At 29.2% G+C, this 21,658-nt stretch overlaps 1 long non-coding RNA gene across 1 annotated transcript; it reads right to left on the bottom strand.

Annotated features, from left to right (window-relative positions):
* Positions 1–79: 79 nt before the first annotated feature.
* On the bottom strand, positions 80–20,632 carry LOC119678572. The gene is made up of 3 exons (XR_005252345.1): positions 20,543–20,632; positions 19,611–20,433; positions 80–160 (listed from the first exon to the last, which is right to left on the bottom strand). It is a non-coding gene; the product is annotated as an uncharacterized LOC119678572 (long non-coding RNA).
* Between the last annotated feature and the right edge of the window lie 1,026 nt (positions 20,633–21,658).

The following is a 21,658-nucleotide window of genomic DNA, read 5'->3' on the forward strand; positions in this document are numbered from 1 at the left end:
TTTTATTTTTTTTTTTTAATTATAAAAAAATCGTGATTATTACATTTTAAATGTAGTAGATTCTTATTTTCAATTTCGTCACATTTAATGCAAATTTATTAGAAATATAAATTCAATATTTCTTTCCGATGATGATAATAGCACCGTCGTTGTTTATACACTGCAAAAATAAATAAATATTGAGAAGTGGTTAATGATATTGTATAATATTAAAAATAAATGTTTTATTTAAAAATTTAATTAAAAATTACATTCATGTGAAGTATACACATACATTATATGGTATATATGAATAATCTGTAAATCAAGTAAAATATAATCAAAGTTTTGCTTTTTTAAATTTTTACAGATTTTATAGAGAATATAGAGTTATTGTATATCTATATACATACTTATTAGCTAATAAGTGCGTAGAATAAAATATAAACAAAAACTTTTAAACAAAGTTCAACTTTATTCATTAAAATAGTCTCCCTAAAGAATAAACTAATCATTTCAGTGTTTCTTTAACATTTTGATACTTCTCTTGCAGAAGTTTTTTGGCAAAATTCGACATTATTCATCAATGTAGTCATCGCCAAGATCAACACAATCATTTCAGCACTTCTTAAACATTTCGATACATCTCTTATAGAAAGACTTTTAGACAAAATTCGACTTTATTAATTAACGTAACCTCCTTCGAGATCAATATAATCATTCCAGTACTTCTTTAACACTTCAATACCTCTATTGTAGAAATACTTTTAGGTAAAATTCGACTTTATTTATCAACATAATCTTTTTCAATATCAGTGCAATCATTCCAGCAATTCTTTAACATTTCGACTTGTAGAAAGTCTTTTTGACAAAATTCGACTATTCGTAAGATCAATGCAATCATTCCTGCGCTGCTCTAACAACTCTATGCCTTTTTCGATTGATTTAACTTTGCCCTTGAAAATGCCTCAGTTTCGATAATGATTTTTTTTATTAGAGCCAAATCTTTATCGCTGAAGCATTTTTTTTGAGGTCTACAAACAAGTAGTCTCTGGAGGCCAAATCTGGGGAATACGATAGGTGTTAAAGCAATTTGAACCATAATTTAGAGTTATTTGAACATGGTATCCAACACGTCGTATTGTGACACGTCGCATTGTCTTAGTAAAGAACAATTTTCTACACCGCTGTTTCGCGATTTCCTCCTTTAAACGCAAAAGGTTGGGCCATATAGCGATCGCTATAAATGGTCTAACCTTTTTCTATGTAATCAATGAACAAAATTTCACCTACATCTAATAATACGGACACCAAAAACATACAAGCTGTTACGTTTTATTTGTTGTTTATTGCCGTCTACTGAGGTGACTGCCGATTCCGCTCTGAAGTAAAGACTCGGTATCTGATGCACATTAACCTTAAATATGAATAAGTGTCGCTCCTTAGTGGATAAGCACATGATGACACAAAGGCAGGCTATATGGAATGCATCCGAGTTTTTAGTTTCGGCTTGAATCTTGGCTATTTTCTTACGGGACGTGGGTTCTAATACGATTTTGAAACGAAGGGCTCTTGCTGATTATACAGAGAACTGAATTCATTTTCTCTGTGAATGTCCCCTGTACGATCAGCTTCGCGACTTAAGTATGAATATGAATATATTACAGATTATATTACAGACACATGATGTGGAAATTATTATTACTGTTTCATGCGTCATCAAGTTAAGCGAAAATGGACGAATACGCGTCAGCTGTTTTTACCGTCGTCGGACACTGATAGCTCAATTGTTGTAATGAGTGTGAATGAATATGATGGAATATAAGAGTATGAACGATGAGTTGCTCCTAATTTATATGTTGTCTCTTTGTTCTGTCTGATTAAGCTCACCATCCCCACACTGTTTAGAGTATTAGTCGTAAGTGAGTTTGGGCCCACAAACGTTGGTTCCGTAAAGGGACTATCGTGATAGCTGTGGTTAAAACTCAGAAATACACATGTAAATTGAGCGTATTCATTTACTTTTATTCGATGTGGTATAACATTTCCCAACCAGATGCTGTGACTAAAAGATCAGCAAATGCCTCGCCTCTCACGAAGCAAGAAACGATATACAAATATATAGCTTCAATTAGCACTAGCGGAAATCCTTGAAGCTCCAAAGGGGTGGTTATCGGCATTGAATCTTCGCAACAGGTAATTACATTAAGTAAATGGTTTTTTTAAATGGATTTTTGAACATTTTGGTCAAGGTACACTGCCCGCTACCCTGCTGTCCATTCAGTAGACTGTCGATTTGAATTTGGACTGAAGTATACTTTCTAATATTCCCTTCTTAACACAATTCTAGGTACGTCACAGCTTTCTAATTTAAACAATTACCTAATTATTAAGTTTAACTTAATAATTAATTAATTTTTATATCAATCATACTATGGATATCTCTCTCCTACGACTCTGTCCAACTCGACTTGTTATTTAGAAAATCAATTGATCTGGCCCATGTGTACTACTCTACATTATGAATCTTATCAACTTTATGAGATGCAAAAACGTTTTAATTTATTGTTTAAAATTACATTTTCAAGGCGGATGTTTTTATCGCTTTATATAATTATTCTAAAAGACCGCAACGGTTGATTGCAAATTAGTGCAAAATTTTGTTATTTGCAAAATGGAAAAGTGAAGATATTGCATTAAATTGGATTAAATTATAAGAACGGATCGGATCGCATTGGACCAATACAAAACAAAAGACATTTTTATTTGTATTTTTCTCTTTTTTTTTGCAAATTTAAAATGATGTATGCAGAATTAAAAGTAAATTTAGCAGTGATATAGAACGTAATTTATTAAGATCAATGCACTTGAATTGCTGGGTAATTAAAATCGTAAGGCACGAATAAAAAGAAAATAATAGAAATAAATTAAATGTAAAATATAGACAGAAATCTAAAAACAACGCAGAGAAATAAAAATTATTTGACTTTTGTATGGCAAAATTATTAGACAAAGGCATGCCATTAAGGCAGAAAATATTAAAAGATATGAAATCAAATAAAAAAAAAAAACAAACGAACAAATACATATACCATAAATAATAAAAATACTATGAAAAAAATATATATATTTTTATGGCTAGAAATGCCCGCAATTAAATCTACTAAAAATGGTATTTATCAACTAAGCCAACTAAAATACCGACAACCAAATTTAGCTAGAATAACGATACCAATGATACCATAATACCAACAGCAGCAACGACAGCAACAACAACAACAACAACAACAACAACAATAATTATAATACCAACAATAACAACAACAACAGCTGTATCTACAACGTAACCAGCGCGTAAACAGCTTAAAATCTAAGGTATTTTTCGCCTTTTTAAGCAAGTAAGAGCGATGAATGCTTTTACGGAAACATGCCCGCTCACATGCCTACATGCCTTAAAGTAGAAGTGGCAAGAGATGTAAGATACAAAAATATAAAAATATAAAAAAAAAAACGAAACTAAAGCAACTCTAACTATCTATTTAGTGTTGTTGTACATGTTTGTCCGTCCATTTGTCTACGTTTTCTAAATATCAACTTAAACTATACAAACCTATTTATATTTATATAGGTACGACGAACAAATATGTTAATGTTACTATGCTTACACATAGTATCTATACTGTATCCACATATAACACACACAATACATATATGTATCTGTAGGATTATTTAAAGAAAAAAAAATGAAATATAAAAACAAATCCGTCTAAAACCACAACACAAATTGGCACAATTTGTGCACATGGGAAATGAACTTAAAAAATAGCAGAAACAGATAAAAAAAATTCTAAGGTTTGGTCTTTTGAACATTTTATATAATTTAAGCGGAAATCTATTTTATTTCTAACACACACCCGACAACATCAGTGCAGCATCGCTTCTACGTACAAGATCTACATCTTGTTTGCAGACTAGATTTGGTATCGCAAATGTGCCAACATTCACGAAACCAGCATAAATTCAATGAATTCTCACACATGTATCTATGTATCTATAAAATCAGAAGAAAAACACAACACTAAAGTGTTTGTTGTTGTTGTAGTTGTTGTGTCCATATAATGACACAAATATTGAAAAGACGTGTAAAAACGCTATATTGTGCACAACATCATCCGTAGATAGTCTAAGTGCTCCTATTCAAAGCCATTTTCTACTTACGTTACATTTAAACGTAACACTATAAATGAGCAAATGATGAATTTTTTACATTTGTGATATATGGATATATGACTATCTTTGAATAAAGAACTGTCACAGTTATAGAAACATTTGCAATTAAACTAAAGAATTGACACTTCTATTTCTGAGAAAAGATTTTTATAACCAAACTCTATAGCTTGCCTTTCGCAGAATTACTTGTCTATATACGGAAAAAATAAACAACCGATAATGTTCATTAATTTATAGATACAATATATACATGATAACTTCTAGTAGCGCATAGGACCTAGATAATTTCTATTAATCGTGCATTTGTCATAAATGTAGTTCAAAATTTCAAATTAAATAATTTCTATTTTTATAAGACCAAAATAAAAGGTACACTAATTGATCACCAAATGCACTTTCTTAACTCAAGTAAAAATTCAATAATTCATTAAAAATAGTATCTTTCGTCTTCTTCTCGTAACTCCCAGTGGAGCATAGAACCTCGACAATTCCTATTAATCGTATATTGTTCAGAGGTGATAAACAGAAATTATTTCTATTCTTAAGAAAACAAAAACAAGTTCATAATCTGAATACTTATCTCATATTGTTAACTCTAATTAAAAATTGAATAGTACACTAAATTAATTATACATATAATATTACAAAAATTGAAACACAGTATAAACAGAATAACAAGCAGCATAATCTATACCACGGCTGTCCAGACCAGATACGATCGCGGGCTAATGCAAGTCACTGTGCAGATATTAAATTTAGTTTTATTAATTATTCATTTGAATTCAGTGTTCTGGAATACTATTACAAATAAAATAATATAATTATACCAAAATATATCAAAACAAAATTGTGAAATTGTGGTAGATTAGAAACATGTCCCGTGCCGCATTAGGACCGTGGGCCATGCTTTGAACAGTTCTGATCTATACTATATCTATAACTAGACATCAAGTTTCCTAAATCTAAATCCTGTTAAGAAATATATATAGGTAACTAACGTTAGTGTATGCAAACTAAATATTAAGATTAAGATGACTACTGCGTAATATCTATATATATCAAACTAATGCTCAAAGAATTATTTAAATATTAAAGACATAAATTTTCAATGCTATAAAGTTGAGATCCTGAACTTCGCGAACTTTTTAATTTGATAAGAGTAGTATCTAATAAAATCTAAGCCAAAAAAAAAATCTAAATGTATATAAGTTAGGCTAGGTTGGAGTGATGACCTTTTTGTGCCCAAAACTCACTTGAGCTCAAATAATTGCTCATTGTGCTAGCGTATCGATAACGCCGAAAAGCATGAATACCGCATTCAAATGTTAGTAAACCAACCTGAGAAATCTACAAACTTGGACAAGTCCCTAATTTTGCAGGATCACGACTCTATGAGATCGGTAAGAAAAGAGGCCTATATTTTAAATCTTCTGATAGCCAGTGATAATAACTGACTCATGAAATGGAGTACAGTTTTCTTTTCATACGCAATACCACAAGCACGACAAAAATAATTATAGGGTTGACCCAGTCTCGTAGTAGGTCGTGGTACTATGCAATGACTCGTCAGCACTGAAGCCATAGTGCTGAGTAGCTTACGCCTTGGTTGAAGCAGCTAACTGGTACGTTTCTTATTTCTTTCTTTGGACCAGGGCGATGTTGATATCTGAGAAAATGTGTACAATCACATATAAAAAATGTGAAGACAAAAGTTCTATACTCCTATTTACGAGATATCTTCTTTAATCTAGGATTGTTTCATTAAAACATAATTATCTTTAGTTTCAACTTTTATAATTTTCTTTTATAAAGAGAGATTATTAAATATTAATAAATATTTCGGTGGTTAGTTGGTTGGTTGCAGTGACAGGCCATTAGATAATTTTCATGTACCTCAATTAGCGATTTTTTGGCGTTTTGCTACCACATTCCTAGCAAGAACCCTAGTATAGAAGAGTAGAGAGTAAATCCATCCCGCCGAATTTAGATAATTTAATAGATCTTTCGTCTTCACCGATGAGTAGTCTGATAAACTATCAAAGAAGTATATTCCTAAAAACGTATATTTTTTGGACGCCAAAACCGGGTAGCATCACGTTTAGGGCGTCCTAAAAGCTCCTGTGATACCAAAACATGCCATTCTCTGAATTCTGTTGAGTTTATCGATAGTATAGTATTAATAAATATTATAATATTAATAAATATTATAAACACAATTACACAAATTTACAAATTTTTTATATTTAATAAATATTTTAGAATTGACAATATTTGTCTGTCCTTATTAAAAATCGTTTTATACATAGCTAAACATTTATCTAAATATTTTTTTTTAATTCGTTTTAATTTAATTTGTGTCTTTCAATAGAAATTTTCCATTTTTTGATACAACGTAGTTTTATTTACGTAAGTTTTTTCTATCTATATTTTCTAGGTTTTTGTATTTTAGATAAAGTTTTTTTATTTTGTATTTTGTTTTTATTTTATTTCATTTAATTTGGCTTTTTTTTATTTGATTTGTTATGATTTTTGTTGTCGCCCACAGTTCAGCGAAATGAAAACAACGGCAAAAAAAAAATGAACAGTGAAAAGCACTACACAACAATAGCACTGTAGAGAAATTTAGGTGAAGAAGCATGCGGGTAACTCAAATCAACAGATACGTTGCCAGCTATTACGTCAAATTGACCAAATTTGTAGAGAGAAACGACAACGGCAAGCAATAGCAATAATTAATAGAAAAATACAAAAAATACAAAAAATAAAAAAAAACGACAAAACCTACAAACACGACGAACTTAAATAAGAAAGAAAATGTGAATGGAAATGAACTAAACTATACAAATAAAAGAAGAACAAATTCAGGTACATACTAAACGAATAACGACTAAACGATCGAAATGTATATAATTTGTTGTTGGTTCATTTTCAAGTTAGTTTTGTTTTTATTATTATTTTTTTCTTTTAGCGGCATGCGAGCCTCGCTGTCTGCCTCTGACTTTACCCCACATTGGTGCTATGTTGTCTACCACGACTAATTAGGAATCGTGTGTAGTGGCGATTACAACAACATTATACGATAAGCAAATAAACCGAACGAATAGAACAACAACTAAAACTACTTTTCAAAATAAAAAATAATAAACAGAACACCACCAACAATAATAACATAAGCAAAATATAAACAGCAACAACAACGACAACTACAACAATAATAATAATAATATTACTATCAATGGGCTCGTTGTTGACATCCGCTCATATTTGCATTTGCAAATATAAAAAACAAAAAAAACAAAAAAACCAATAAGAAGTGAGTGTAAAACAGAAAAAGGAAAAATGTTATAAAAAGATTTAAATGAAATTGACTGTAATATTTGTTACATTAAGAATTTATTTATGGGTGATTAAAATAATTAAATCTTTAATTAAAAATGGATAGCAACGACAGAGTGTCTGTGGTTTTCACAATAATTAAGAAAGAAAAAAATGTATTGTATATTTGAGTTTTTAATTTTATTTATTAAGAAATTTTTGCTTATTCATATTACGTTTAATTGGTGAATATTTTTTAGTATATATGTTAATTAATAAAATCAGAAAAATAAAGTTGCAGAATACAAAACACAATATCATATGAGTTTTATCAGCCAAGAAATTCTAACCTAAAATGGAGCATAAATATTCTAACAAATGAAGGGAGTTACGTATTGCCAAGCCCACATTGTTTTCATTCCGGTAGATTTAGATTCAGAAAATGATTGCACCAATTCACAACCACCCAATAGAATACCAACTGTTCATTACCAACTCAATGTAAGAGTACCAATCTGACAAGTCTATAAACTTGGCCAAGTCCCTTATTTTGTAAGATGACAGCTATGTTAGGTCGGTTATAATTTTCTCCTCACTCACCATAACTCTAACAAAATTCATTACACTATAGACCCATTCTTATAATATGTCTTTTTAGTACTCAGCACTAATACAGATTACGCCTTAGTTGAAATAGCTGACTAGTACGTTTCTTATCCAGTTTAGACCAGGTCAACTGCCAAAGTTCATCTAGTCAAATTTAATTAGCTATGCTTAGATCAATGTCAAAATTAATATTTGCATGATTACTAACTTGGCCGTTGTAAATGGTATACTAATATCTAAAAACTAAATGTCAGTTGGGCATGTTGCAATTAAGCAGCAACTGGCCGACCATGTAAGCTGGACACTTACATTTCTAGCTAGCTCGTTCTGAAAAGCCCAGCATTCTCCAATTGTTAAAAATATAGCTGTTTCGACAATCAGGGATATAATAGCAGCTTGGCTATTCAAAAAAATTACGATATTTAGATCGGGAATGGAGAACGAGAAGTTATCTGCTCAATTTAAATTAAGTCCGGAAGCAAGTTGTAACAGCTAAGAAGATTTCAGCAGATTGTCATTAATACAAATCACTAGCATCGAATAGAGAACTGTATTGCAAAAGTCTTTATACAATATAGTTAAAATTTTTAATTTTCCAAATTATACCGCCAAATGCAAAACCTTAAATTCAACAACACAATGGTTAACCAGAACGCTATGATCACCGTGATAACCTAACCATACTAATCATTTTTATCTAATTTTAAGTGCTTAATAATCTATATGACTACGTTTAATTTTTCTTTTCCTCAATATTTTAAGTGGTTTGATATACTCACATAAGCTATATATCAATTTTAATATAGTCTTATTAACTATAAGATATTAATTATCTCAAATTAAACTTTCATAGCATGTTTCAATTTGAACACCTATCTTAAAATTTTATGGAATATGGTCAATTATTTATTGCAATAATAAAATGTTTATAAGTTTTTACCATATTTTCTCTAAAATAATATTACTTGTATCTATTTTTTACTGTTTTTTACTACCTTGTAATTAGTTATAATCATACATAATGCAATTTCGCAAGTAGTTTAACTTTTTTTAGTTTCCTTCCATACGTTTTGCAATTACATCAATTAAGAGTGCTTATGTGCTCGCCCCTCACATATGTGATTTGCATTGTTTGGGTTTTTACATATGTTGCTATAGCCTAAGTACTATTTATTACAAGGGCCTTTCAGGGTTCAAAGTTCTAAAAAAGATTAGAAAAGCAACTGAAAATACTCCAACAAGGTTTGCCATAACTATTAAAGTACGTGTTGTGTTCATAAAGAATAATATATGTATGTGCATTGGTAAATTGCAAACTGATATTAGTCGGAAAAAAACACCAAGCTGACTTATTTCCACAGAACAAAGCGATAGAGAATGGAATGGAAAATTACATTTTTAATTATTATTACATTTGAAACGGCAGAGTTCTGGCTACCTCCGTTTATTTGTTACAGCAACAGCACCAGCAAGCACCCATCAACAGTCACCTTAGATTGTGTTAAACACAAATGAAAAATCTTTAAAACTAGTTAATAATCACGTACAAATGCACACAGATACTATACACATATGTGCACATCTGTATGAATTACATTAGATGAATGTAATTCTGAAAACTTATTGTCTTAAAACTTTAACAATATCCGGTTAAAATGGAAAGTACATAAATTTACATTAATATATATTTATTATTTTATTTAACTAAGATTTCAATTTTTTAGAATATTAATAATAATTATATAAATTTTTTTAAATGAAATTTATTAGGTGATCATAGTAATTCGGCTACTCGTATTCGGCTATTCGCATACTCGTATATAAAAAAACGAACCCAATTAAACAAGAACTTCAAAAATAATAACTTTTGAACTTGGCATATAACATTGGTTTTATATTTTGCCTAATGATAGGTGCCTTTATAGATTACAAGCGACCAGAACTATTTACGTCTCAAATTTTTGGTATAAATATTGTCCGCAATGGATCCTAAACGTACGATAGCGTAATACTTGAGCGGTATACCACAAATGGTGTTTGTTAAAGTGTTCAAAGAGCTCAATGTTAAGGAATATACCAAGGAACTTTTAGTGTTACAAACCGCCATGATGGAAAGAAACAAAAGTATATCTGTTAAAGTTGTTTTGAAAGTTAAAACTGTCTGAACTGATTTGAATTATCTGAACCACAGACGAAAACATGTCGAACTCAATCACGCAGTGAGAACAAAAACCAATTAAAAGTTTACCCTTATAAGAAAAAAAAAGGATAAAATATCACCTTTCTTCAAAAAATTTGTGGTTAGTGCCCTTAAACCATAGCATCAGTGCTACTAAAATACATAGTCTACTGAAAAAAAAGTTTGAACATGTTTTCACTGCGCTTCATAGCTAAGGATGATTTTTCCATGAAATAATAAATATACTTTAAGTTGCTCTACACAAAATATGGTCATTTGGTTAAACATCATTTTACACTCCCATCATAAACTTAACCAGAGATGTTCAGTCACCCAACACCACACATTCTCCATATCAATCCAAAAACTCTATGTTTATACATACGTATACACATTATTAATACATTGTGACTGTTCAAAAAGACACATTTTTTTATTGTATTGAAATTAAAAATTATTTCAAATATACTCTCACCGCCAATGAAATGTTTGGATCATTTTCGCATTAAATAATAACAGTCTCAAGTTGGTCTATACACAATAAAACGTCATTTAGTTCAACAGAATTTTGTAAACCATCATATACTTAACCACTTGTATTCACTTTCTTAAGACCATACACCCCACCCTTCATATCAATCCAAAAACTATGTTTTTACACAAGTAAATTTCTAGCTCCGGGTCGAAACCCTTTAGCACTAAAATGTTTATACGGAATATTCTTTGTGTCTTTATAAGTCCACGACATGTAATTCGTTATTACTTCGATTTTTACAGCATCGACATTTCCAACGCATTGACATCGACAAATGACAAATACCGACGTTGTGAATAGTAAGTTTTGTAGGTCGTTTAAATTTACTATAAACTACGCTGGAATAAGTCTGTCTAAAAAGATGGTGTTTTAAATCGTATACTACATATTAATATATTAGAAAGTCGGGCACATTAAACCGATCACAGTCGGTTAGACGGTGCATAAAAAATTTATTCACACTTATAACAACAGCTAATACGTATATATGTTTTATTAGGAGGTTTACGGGTTAGTAGATTTATTTTATCTTGTTATTTTTTATCTTTTTAAATATTCTTTATTTATATAGTTGATTTTATAGAGCATCAATTTATTTCAATCACTTACAAAATATTTATTTAAAATAGTTTTCAATATTATTAAAGAAATGTATCTTTTGATGTTCATATGTTAAAGTTAAACTTTTCAAAATTAACTTCATCTAAAGAATATTTTTAGAAAGTCTCGTTAGACTTAAGATTTTAAGATTCACACTTATAACGATTGCTAAAGTTCTCAAGAAACTGTCTAAAGTAATAACATAAATTTTTTATTTTGGCAGTGATCCTCTTAAAAAGGAGCTGAAAATACAACAACAGCAATAACAACAATGTACATACGATCAGAAAACTTACAGAAGACTTTGAGGGTATCCAATTATATTCTTCACCTTCTTCAAGTGAAACCAATTCAGACTTCAAATCAAAAAGAAGCATCAAGATATTGCATTGAAAAATTCTTTTCTTCACACCTTGAAGTGATGCTTTAACTGGTAAATGCACAAAAAATAAAAAAAAAATGTATAAAAAAAAAATACAATGTACGTACATATGTGTATAAAATAAAACAATAACAAAAAACCAGGCAATAAATAAGAATTTTAAACCTTGACTTCAAAAGGTAAGAGAAGAAAAGCAGCGATCGAAATAACGAAGCTCCGAACATTTAAATGGTTAAGAATATCTTAACAAAAAATCAGCCACAACAACTGCAATAACAACTACAATAACAACAACAAGCAAGCACAACAACAACAACATTATCAACAACAGTCGAAACGAAACAAAAGGGCTTTAACGACTTACGTACGTACGGTACAGTACATATGTATATAAAAACAAATTTATTTTATACATCTGTACATTTTGTATGGACAATTTAAACCAAGTATAAAAATACAATTCCAGCAATTTAAAGATTTGTTCCTCTTATGACCATAACTGATGAAGACGACGACGACGACGACTATTCAAATTCCGAATTAGTTTCACTCGAAGATGCACGTACGGTACGGATAAAATCAAATGCGCGCTGTTGTGCTCTTTGTGCTGTTTGTGCTATTGCGCTGAGCTCCATGATCATTTGCTATATGTGTATTTCTTCTTTCACAGCTGCAGCAGCACAAAAACACATACCAAATAAATAATAATAACAACAACAAAAACAAAAACAGCAATAACAATAGAGAACTTCAATAATGTATAAGTCCCAACGAAAAATGATCTTATGGCCAGCTAGCTAGCTACGTTCTTTCGTTTGTTGTACTACACAACAATACATAACATAAGTTCAAACCATGAATCCAGTTTCTGGATTCGTTTCATTTGATATACAAAAAAAAAGTGTTTTTTAGATATATTTTCTTTTTGTCTTTTGCTTTTGTAAAATTTTTTTTACTTCTTCGTTTTTGTATTTTCTTCACACCTTCAACAGTTCCAACCAAAAAAAAATCAATTGTTCTTGCTGAGACTATTAATGTTGTTGTTGGATTTTCTCACTTTTCGTCAACGAGCAACAGCGAAGTACGAATAAAGTTCGTTTATAGCCGCTTTACACTCTTCAAAATTTTGTATGTCGCACGGCATGCATTTCTGTCTGCCTATACATATTATACGTATGTATATTTATTATGCCTCTTCATATATTATACATATGTATATCGTCCTACACAACAGGAGAACGAATGAATGCAGAAGTTCTTCACCAAAAAAATAAACGTAGCATTCATTTTAAAATAAATTAAATTTATTTATATATGTATAATTGTATGAGTGAGTGCTTATGCACGTAAGTATTTTATCTTTTAATGTTTTTAAAATAAAAATTTTTATTTTAAATTAAATTTGGTAAAAAAAAAAATACAAATTAAAATTAATATATTTTGTATTTTAAAAAAAAAGTATTCATATATTTGAAATATTATCATTAAATGTTAATTTATCTTAAAACCAAATTCATTAAAACATCATTAATCAAAATAGGATGATGATGATATATTGTATTAAAATTACAATCAATGAAGATTATTGTATAAGTGGCTTATGCATGATAATTGATATAATTAAAAAGTTTGCATTTTAAGTTCATTTTTTTTTTTTGCGTAAAAATCCGACTATTGGGTTATACATACTCACTACAAAAATTAAAATTAAATATGAAATAAATTATTGCACATAATTTTGAACAAACTAATTGATCAATGTTAAATAATACACAAGTTTTTCAAATTTTTTCAAATATATAAAAATATATTTTATTAAGGACTAGCGGACCCGACAGACTTCGTTCTGTCAAAAAGATTTGGAATATGGCAGTTTTTTGTTCATACCTATTTTATAGTCGGGGCAAAAAAATCTCCTGAACAGAAAAGTCACCCTGGTGTGTGGGCTTCAGCTCGGGTGACCAAAGTATCTTCTCTTTCAAGAACTTTGACCACCCTTCTGGGATTCACTAAAAAACACCGACTGGGATGTCTGCCAGAGGGTTTCAAACTAAGAGGCAAACTTAGGGACAGCGGAAACCTAAAGGTGACAAATATATAAAAAGTGGGTGGCTCGCTTGTATAGTGTAGATTATGATCTGCAAAGGAAGTCATGGGGTTTTAATAAACATACTTACAATAATCAACAACTTATTACAACACTTAAACTCATCTATTGTGGTTATGTTCTTGTCTTCTTATGTGTAAAAAAGAATCGAAAAATGTGTTGAGTTCTACTCTTACCAACACATTTTTTGATCCATTTTGTATATATAAAATGATTAAAAATACAGTCAAACTTACATAACTCGAATTTCTATAACTCGAATTTATTATAATTGGAAAGAGTGTAGCAGGGTTTTAGAGCACAAATTACATACAATTCTGCTTCCATAAATCGAACTTCTATATTCTTGAATAAAAATATTGTCATGCGCCAATTAGAATATGTGAAAGTGCATTTTATAAGTCGCATTTTTGTTTTAAGAATGAATCCATTTCGGTGTTAGGGGAAGCCCCTTTAAAATTGTTCATCAGTCTCCTAAGAATGAAGTAGAAAATTCATTCAAAATCACTATAAGGCTTGAAATTGATTGGAATCTCTTTTTACTGAAAATGAATTTTTTACTTCACTTTAACTTCTGTGCTGTATTTAATTTCAAATAAATAAATAAACATCTTAAAATAAAATTCTAGTTTGTTTCAAAAATAAAAAATAAAAAACTTCTCTGACTCGAAGTCTTCATAAGTCGAACCTTTTCGTTGCAAAATGGTACTTCGAGCTATGGAAGTTTGACTGTAGTTATAAATTATAAGTGAAATATCGGTGACAAAAAAGTTAAAAGGCAAAGTACCAGTTAATAGCACTAAAATAAAAACGAAACTACAAATAGTGTGAAACAAATTTTTCAAAGTAAATCCATACATATTAGTTGTTTTTTAATATTAACCTATGGACTCCTTAATCACGATACGCACGATATTTATACTATCCAATCTCTAAATAAATAGGCCGCGAATATAGGCTATAATATTCTTATTTAAGAATCAATTAATGTTTAGTGTAGTTACCATGCTAAAAAAGTATTAAAACACAATTTTCTCTTAAACCGCTAAATTGATATCCATGATATTTATACTACATAACCTTCATATAAAGGCGCGGTGCATAATCTATAATAATTTTATTTACCTATAACATTTATATTTTTTAAAACTAATTTAAAAAAGTTGTGTATTATTTAACATTGGCCAGTTCAAAAATATTTAAATAAAATTTTTTCAATAAAACAAATTAAAAATTATTGTACGAAATTAAAATTAACCAACAGAAGAAACAAAAAAAACAAAAAATTCACAAATAAAAAATTTTGTTGTCTAAAATTTTGAAATAAAAAAATTAATAAATATATTTTTTCTTATTTATTTAATTAAGTAATTAATTTTTATTTTACGCTGCCAAACCAGAAATCAAATAAACTGCATCAAAAAATACGAATCATACCTAGAACACTATAAACATACCTAAGAACTTTCATGTTCCAAGAGCAACCGATCAAATGGAATTACACAAACAGATCTCTACAATAACAATCTTTAAGATATCTCACTAGAGATGAACTATCAAATAAATCTCACAAATCTGATAATAATGTTTAGAAACTCTATACGGTAATAAGAGTGATAAAATAACACATTTTACCCTTACAGGCAATATAACATTTACGATATTAAGAGGATACTTAATAACGTATTACATAAAATACCAGGCTTTGCAAGTGTGTTTCAGCAAAAGTGATAGCACTATAACTTGTCACCGATATTCTTTTAAAAGGACATACTATACTATCTCGTACTATATCAATTATTATCAATACTGAAATTTTGATATATTGTTCTTTCCTTGAAAACGCTTAAATTATATAGCAAAATATGACAATTTGTACTATGACTAAACAAATCTGGCCAACTTTACACCCATTTACAACTGTTCAACGAAATAAATTCTTGTAATTTGTAATTTCTTGTAATGAAAATTCCTTGTAACCGGCATTTGCGATCACTGACGATATTTGCGACTGATTTCAAGAGAAATGGGAAACGTATTATCAAAAAGTGCTACAATTAATGGTAAACTTATTTTCGAGGAATCAGAACACCATCAAAAACTACTATTAAAACTCTCAAACTTTTAAATGAATTTTCTTTCGTAATAAAAAAATGATATAGGTAGCAACAGGAATCTTAAAACAGGAGTACACATATCGAAAAGCGAAGGAGAATGATATAGATATATTTCAAAGATATCAACAATACCCATTTGATTTGAGTACAAATTTATTCAAACGTAATATTAGGAGTAGGTAGGTTAGAACGTTAGATCTTCATTATCTCCGACTCTTGATTGTTGGAATATTACAGTTATTATTTTCAACTGACAACCATCACCACCTTAATGATTGTGGCGACTATCTTAATAATATATATTACGAACTGTTACATATAATTAATTGATAACTATATCTTAAGTGATAACGTACTTAACGATAATATAAAACTAAATTCATTCTCAAACTGTGTTATTAATTACAAGCTAAAATTACTTTGAATAAATTACTATATATATTTAAATATTGAATAGATATAAATACGCTTTAGTGGACTAAATAATAAATTGAAGGGTTTTGCATTTATAAATGAATCCAGTAATGAATCCAGATATACCGCTATGTAAGTATTGCGAAAGTCATTCCTAATGTTAAACCTACCTCTCAAATGTCACAAATCGGGCTAAAACTTTATATTTCTAGGAATAACAAAATAAAATATGATGTATCTTAAAGACAGTGGCGTAACTACATTTTTTAGGCCTATAAGCAAATTCTAACTAAGGGGCCCCTACTAAATTCTTTTTATACCCTTTACACGAAAAAATTTAAACCGTCAATGCTGGTCGCTATGAACAACAAATGATAAATTTAAATTTGAACCATGCATTGATCGAGAATGGGCCAGAAGACACGGCAAGGTAATTCTGCTCCATGACAATGCACCTGCACACAAAACAAAACGGGTTCAGGATGCAATCAAAACACTTGGCTGGGAGCTGCTACCCCACCCGCCGTATTCACCAGACTTGGCTCCTTCCGACTACCATTTGTTTTCATCGATAGGACACGCATTGGCTGAGCAGCACTTTGATTCCTACGAGGAGGTCGAAAATTGGGTGTCTGGTTAGTTTGCTTTAAAAGACGAACAATTTTTTTGGTGTGGTATCCACAAATGGCCAGAAAGGTGGTCAAAATGTGTAGAAAGCAATGGCCAATACTTTGAATAAAATGTTTTTTACTTTCCTATTAAAAATTAGTGTTTTATTTTCACCAAAAAACGCTTATTTCATACCGATACACCTAATACTTTCTCAGTTAAAACTACTCTCTCAGCTTTTGAACTCTCCGAATGAAACTTTACACACATACTTTTCGGGAGCTGATGCTGTTCACCATTTGATTGAAATTTGACGCCTATTTCTTATAGCTGCGATATAAACTTAACAATCAGATATGAGATTTCTCCGTTTTTAATAAAGATATTCGAATGGAATTTGGTATATACTGTACTGATATTTGCATAAGACAACGTACAAAATTAGTTTCAAATGGGTTTAAATCTAGATATATGTTAGCTTCCACATAAACTCTCGATTAAGACACATATTTTTCTTAGAAAAACTTTTTTATTTTATAAATAAGTTTAACATTTTATTTGAAGTACATACATATTATGTACATTAAATTTAAAAATTAAGTATCTTTTATAAAATGCAATATGGAGCAGGTGCAATATGGAGTTATTCCAATAAAAAAACGTTTCGTCCTACTTTTGAGAATTTATTAAAAATAAATACAATGAATATATAAATTCATAATGGGGCCCCCTAAATTCAGGGGCCCGAAAGCGTTGCTTCCAGTCGCTTCCCTGTAGTTACGCCACTGCTTAAAGAGAAATCATATATTTAAAATTCTCCATAATACTAAGAACCACCCTAATTTACACATCTCTAGCATAGACATGTAGAGTAATAATGATATAACAAGTAATTCAGACTATAATAATTTTGACATTTAATGCGTTTTAGTTTTAGGTATCTAAATTTGCACTTTAAAAACGATTCTATTCCGATACAAATAGTCAAATAGAGTAGTCGCAAAAACTTTAAGTACACTCTTTTAAATAAATAAAATTGTTCTATTTTATACTTATGACCTATACGTTAAATACATCATCAATTATATTCGCCTGATAAACACAATATAATCAAACTCATATAGATAAAGAATTATAAATTACACATTTTTTAATATATATATTTATCAATATATAACAATGCGAACTATTGTTTACATATCAGTTTTACTCAAGTACATTATCTAACTAGTTTTAGTTTTCTATTATATTTTGTAGTTTATTAAAAATGCTAAAGAAATAATTAAAAATTTTAATAATATTCTTTTTATTCCAAGTTTTAAAATTTTTATCTTAAATCTATCTAATTTTAACATTGAAAATGTTTATATAGAGGTTTTGTATAATTTTTTTATTATTACATTTTTTATTTTTATTCTGTGCTTTTAGTGCTGTTGGCTAGCATGCTCGGAAAATGAATAATAATATAATACAAATAGCACTGCAATATAATTGACAGGGCTTTTAAACACGAGTCAGACTTGGAATATATAGAAAAAATAGTGCTAAACGAATCATGACAATAAAGGCCGCAACGTAGTAGACTTACTGACAACTGAAACCGATACAAGTAATCTATCTATCTAAGTAATCTATATGATAGGAATCTATCATATGCACTGCATAAGAGCAAATAAAGTAAGAAGTATTTATACTCATAAATGCAAAGACAACAATAAAAGAAAGCGACAGTTAAAGTGCCAATTTACAGCACTAAAAAACGCAAACGAAGCTGAAATTAATGTATTATCTTTTTACAAAAAATTTCTCAGGGCAAATCTATACATCTATATATACATAAATTTAGTTCTTTTTAATTCATAACCAAAGGACTCCCGAACCGCCGATTCGATCCACATGATATTTATGTTATCCAAATTCTATATAATAAAGGCTAACGTTCCTATTTAAGAATCATATTTTTTAGAGTGGTCATCATACAAAACAAAATATTTAAACATAATATTTTCTTTAACCGCTGAATTGTTATCCATGATATTCCACATAAAATAATCACCACATAAAGGCGGGAAATATATCGTACATTTTCATTTACGGTTCATATTTAGTTATTCTAATATATAAAAAAATATTTTAAAGCAAATCAACTTTTATCGGGGTTGTGACTTCGTGGATAAAAACTATATACTATATTCCACCTCATGTGTCAGTGTCCATTATTGGCTAAGAGAAGTTTTAAAATCGTTTGGGCTCCTATTCTTACCGACTTGACAGAGCTATCATCCTTTAACATTAGGGACTGGACGAGTTCCGATAGGAAATTTGTGCTTGTACGTCTACCTCTAATCTGTGTTGAACAATGCTAATCAGTGATATCATAACGTAGCAATATTTGGGCTTTGGGAACAAGTTCGCCTCTCCAACCCAACCTAATCTTATGCAGTTGCTTCCAAATGACTACATTTGGGGTACTTTTAATACATATTTATTATATTATATACAATAGATGTTTTTTAGAAATTTAAAATTATACATACCAGCAAATCGGACGGATTTTCAATGTTAATATTAAAAAAATTTGAGCATCAGCCATATAACATCAAATAAATATTTAACATTGATTTATGCGGTAATTTTAAGTTAGCTGATTTATTACAGACGCTTATTTTTGTTTCCATCATCATGTTTACGATATTATTTTTAGAATTTCCACAAATTATGTGAGCTTTGTGTTTATTTATAAATAAATCTCATTGCAATATTATCATTAGTTATTATTTTCTCTGCTTTAAATTACAGTTTATTACCGTATATAGATATAAATATAGATTCACTACACATTTTAAAGTTATTTAATTCAAAGAAATTGCCATTAAATTCTTAAATTCATATAGTCTATATGTCTGGTGTGTACTATTGTTGTTGTAGTGTTGTTATCTAAATGAGTCGCTACTATGTTTAACTTTACAGTTGACTGTGCAGAGCATCAGTATAAGCGAGAACACGCGTCGTCGCCCTGTTATTTCATTTATGCTTTATGTATTCAACACTATGCATTTGCAGTGTGAATACAACACCAACAATCGCCAAAAACAACTACAGTGTGCATAAGGTTTAATTTGATTTTTTCTTTTGTTTTTCTGTCTTTACTACCCACAGCGGACACTTAAAAAACAACAATACGTAAAAGCAACAAACGTTAACGTCGACGTTGTTTTTTAGTTGTTGCTGCTCTTGCGCGAGTAATTCCGTTCATACCTTGCTTTTGTTTTTTTTTTAGTTAAATAAATTCTTAATGGTGTAGTTTTCCTTTTTACTCTTCACATACTGTGATTTTTATTTTGCTTTGATTTCGTTTCTCTTCATAAAAATTAACAACATTTTAGTTTTTAAAATTAAAATAATAAATAAAACTTTTATTCATTTATATTATTATAACAAATTATATATTTTGTTTTTTGTTGCATACAACTTTAATGCATTTTTTACACTTCTACTTAGAATTGATTAGGATTCTTTTCCGACACGAAACAACATCACCATACACTTCATTCGAGAGCGAAAAACCAATTGATACCGATATGTAAAATTTGACAGCACTTTATGTATTTGGAAAGAAGAAAATCTGGTTTTTGTATATTAAAAGCAGGGTTGTATAACAACTCAATTTTAAATAAACAAAATAAGAATATGCGGTACGCAATTAAAGAATTTTCGTTTATAATAAGAAATATATATAATATAATAAGTTATGGCCGTGTGCGAGTTCGAGTAAATTGATAATAAATTGAGGGAAATAGAATTTCGAGTAGGGTAAATTAAATAAAAATTAGGTCTATTAGGTGTTAGCATTATAATAATTTTATAAAATTTTGAATAAATAAATAAATAAATTTTGAAAACTTTGAACCAAAAATAATAAATAAATGCAATAAATAAATAAATAAATATTTACATAAGTGCAGTGCTAAAATCGCTAGTAAATTTCAATTTACTTTACCTCAATTTACTCAAACTCGCACACGGCCTATATAGATTATAATTATAATTATATAGAAATTTATAATAAGATGTATTGCATTGAACAAATTGGTTCATTATTTTCAACTACTATTATAAAGAAAAGTGAATAAAAAGAATTTCAATTATTTTACACTAATTTTAATTTAATTTTTAATACTTCGACTTTAATCTAAAGTCGAAATTCTGTTTAATTTTTATTTATAGCTGAAATAAATTAACAAATTAGTCCAATGCAACACAATTATTAAAAATTTTGATCATAAAATAATAAATATTTTGCTTTAAGTATTAACTAATGATTGAATACGTTAATCTAGTTATTGATAGATATTTTAAATTGTATATTTAAGCCGAGGTTAGTATTTATCAATAATTAAAACAACGGGTTTTAAAAAGAAACTCACTTAAACACTTAACACCGAGTTGTTATTTAAATCCCAAAACTAATGGATTAATTAAGTTAGCTTAAATCGCGTTTGTAAAATCCAAAACTTTTGGCTTTTTTGAATAAGAGAATGTAGAGAAATTTTTAATGGCTATTCCAAGGCTCGATCTAGGTTTA

This window comes from Teleopsis dalmanni, chromosome 2 (assembly GCF_002237135.1).
Source record: "Teleopsis dalmanni isolate 2A chromosome 2, ASM223713v2, whole genome shotgun sequence".
Taxonomy (NCBI): Eukaryota; Metazoa; Arthropoda; class Insecta; order Diptera; family Diopsidae; genus Teleopsis; species Teleopsis dalmanni.